The 3019-nt window shown below is 44.2% G+C and overlaps 1 pseudogene across 1 annotated transcript; it reads right to left on the bottom strand.

The window, feature by feature from the left end:
* Positions 1-270: 270 nt before the first annotated feature.
* Positions 271-1362, bottom strand: LOC308433937 (fructose-bisphosphate aldolase A-like; annotated as a pseudogene). Its single transcript has one exon. The product of its transcript is annotated as a fructose-bisphosphate aldolase A-like (transcript).
* Positions 1363-3019: the final 1657 nt, after the last annotated feature.

Below are 3019 nucleotides of genomic sequence, written 5' to 3'. Positions count from 1 at the left end.
TGTTGGATATAATAACCTGGGCTGGCATTTGTATTCTCTTAGGGTTTTGTATGACTTTTGTTCAGGATCTTTTAGCTTTCTTTTTCCCCCCTTTAAATAGTTATTTATTAGCATTGGGTTGGAATTGATGGCAGAGTCAGCATTCAAAGACAACACTGCAAACATTAGGCCAGCAAAATTGATTGGAAAGAGCCTGAAGTCCCCTCTTCAATAACAAGTTGGTAGGCAGGGGCCTGAAGTGTAGATGGAGCAGCCTTACATCTGCTCTTGTTAGTAGGCATGGTTAGAGATTAAAAACTTTACCGGCTGCAGCTCCAACCTGGCCACTTGGGGTATGCTTTTCTTGACAAGCGAGGCTATTGTCCAGAGCTAGCTTGATGTACTCCTTCTGAGCTGTCTTCAAGTTCTCTTTCTTCTCACCCCAGGCCTTTAGAGCAGGGCTTGGCCTGCATTGCTCGGCCATAAGAGAAAGTCAAGGCCCATGGCTTCAGCAGGGGACACTTGATGGCATTGAGGTAGATGAATGACTCTTCCTCACTCTGCACTGCAGACAGGAAAGTGAACCCATGGACAGCAGGGTCACTGTTTAATGAAGTGCTGTGACAGTTGCCATGGCAATCTCCTCACTGGAAAATTTCTGGGTGCATGCATGGCCTGGGGTGACCATGTTGGGCTTCAGCAATGTGCCTTCCAGATAGACATGGTGGTCACTCAGAGCCTTATGGACAGCTGCCAGTATCTTCTCAGTTACATACTGGCAGTGCTTCAAGTCATGGTTCCCATCAGGGAGAATTTCAGGCTCCACAATGGGTACTGCTGGCAGATGTTGGCATAATGGGACAGAACATTGGCATTTTCCATGATGACAAGGGGCAAGGAAGTGTGCTCCCCAATATTCAGCACACAGTGTCACTTGGCAAAATCAGCTCCATCCTTCTTATACTGGGCACAGCATTCAGAGAGCTTAGCCTGTCCTTGGGTAGTAGGCTCTCCATTGGTTTCTACCAGGGGCACCACACCCTTATCTACCTTAATGCCCACAACACTGCCCTGGGACTTGATGACTTGGAGGAAGGGACATCCATCATCTGCCTTCTGGTACAGTGTCTCCTGGAAGGGTATCAACTCCCCCAATCCCGCCAATGCAGGGATTCAGAGGGTCATCAGCAGTCAGCAGCATCTGGTGGTAGAAGCTCCTGTTCTTTTCAGTGTTCTTGGTGTCAATGAACTGCAGGTGCTTGACAATGCTTCCAGTGGACTTGTCTGCAGCCATGATGCCCTATCCTGGAGCCACAAGTGGGTGAGTGATGTCAGACAGCTCCTTTTTCTACTCCTGAGTTAGTGCTGGGTATGGTAGGACATGGTGTTAGTGGCAGTGACAGCACTTTCTTGGCACAGGACGGGGTGGGTCTGTCGGGTACACTTGTGGATAGGCGAACAGACTAAGGAGGAAACATGGCTAGGGTCACCAGAACCTCATTCTGTGGCGCGTTCCAAGAGAATGCAGCCTATTCAGCTGAGGTGCATCTTCTAGCTTTCATAGTCTCTGTTGAGAAGTGTGGTGTAATTCTGATTGGTTTGCCTTTATATATTACTTGTCTTTTTTGACTTACTGCTTTTACTATTCTTTCTAGTTTTGAACATTTGGTGTTTTGAATATATATGTTGGGAGGAATTTCTTTTCTGGTCCAATCTATTTGGTGTTCTGTAGGCTTCTTGTATGTTCGTGGTCATCTCTTTCTTAAGGTTAGGAAAGTTTTCTTCTATTATTTTGTTGAAGATATTAGTGGACCTTCTAGTTGTGAGTCTTCACTCTCTTCTACACATATTATCCTTTTGGTTTGGTCTTCTCATTGTGTCCTAGATCTCCTGGACGTTTTGGCTTAGGAGCTTTTTAAATTTTGCATTTTCTCTGACTGGTATGTCTATGTTTTCTCTTATCTTCTGCCTCTGAGATTCTCTCTTCCATCTCTTGTAGTCTGTTGGTGATGCTTGCATCTATGACTCCTGATCTCTTTCCTAGGTTTTTCATCTCCAGGGTTGTCTCCTTTTGTGATTTATTTATTGTTTCTATATCCGTTTTCAATTCCTTCACCTGTTTGGTTGTGTTTTCCTGTAGCTCTTTAAGTGATTTTTGTGTTTCCTCTTTAAGGGCTTCGACTTGTTTACGTGTGTTCTCCTGTAATTCTTTAAGGGCTTATTCATGTGTTTCTTGAGGACCTCCATCATCATCATGAAGTATTATTTTAAGTCCATATCTTGTTTTGCAGGTGTGTTGGGATATTAACTATTTGCTGTGGTGGGAGAACTGAGTTCTGACGTTTCCAGGTTGTTCTTATTTCCATTGCCTAGGCTCTTGTGCTTGCCTCTTGCTGTCTTATTATCTGTGATGTTACGCGATCTTCTTGTCTCTGAATGGTGCTTGTCTCTCCTGTAGGTCTGTGGGCTTTCGGGCTCAGGAGTGAGATTGCTCCTGGGTGTTCAGTTCTCTGTTTGTAGGCTGTGAGTTATGATAGCAGTGGCCTGGCTCTGTCTTTAGGCTGGAACAGACCACTGTCAGTCAGCACCTTGCTACCTGCACACAGAGTTCCAGGCAGTTTCTCCCCAATAGATAGTGAAGAGGAAGTGGGGACTCACCCATTGGCTCTGGTGGAAAACTACTCCTGAGGCTCCTGTGGGTGCTCAGCAGTCTGAGTGAAGGCAGTGAGTCCTGATGATAGTGAGCTTTTTCTATCATTATTTGGTCAAACTGCCAATTTCCCATGAAGCCAGAGTCAGTGTGTAACTGTGGGATAAGGGAGCAATTCTGGAATCTTTGATATGCTGATAAAATAATTTTTACTTTGGGTGATTATCATTCAGTCCAAAGATGTAAAAGAAAAAAATGGGGACAATGTAGGTCTCTTTAAAACACCTCTCTTGTTCTAAATTATCTATCTCCTTTAAATTATCTATCTCCTATAAATTGCCTTTATCTTCCTTGAAGTTTTGTAAAGAAATACTTTAAATTTAAAATGTG

This window comes from Micromys minutus (genome assembly GCF_963924665.1).
Source record: "Micromys minutus genome assembly, chromosome: 21".
NCBI classification, from domain to species: domain Eukaryota; kingdom Metazoa; phylum Chordata; class Mammalia; order Rodentia; family Muridae; genus Micromys; species Micromys minutus.
The sequence above is the reverse complement of the archived record's forward strand: the minus strand, read 5'-3'. Positions and strand labels throughout refer to the sequence as shown.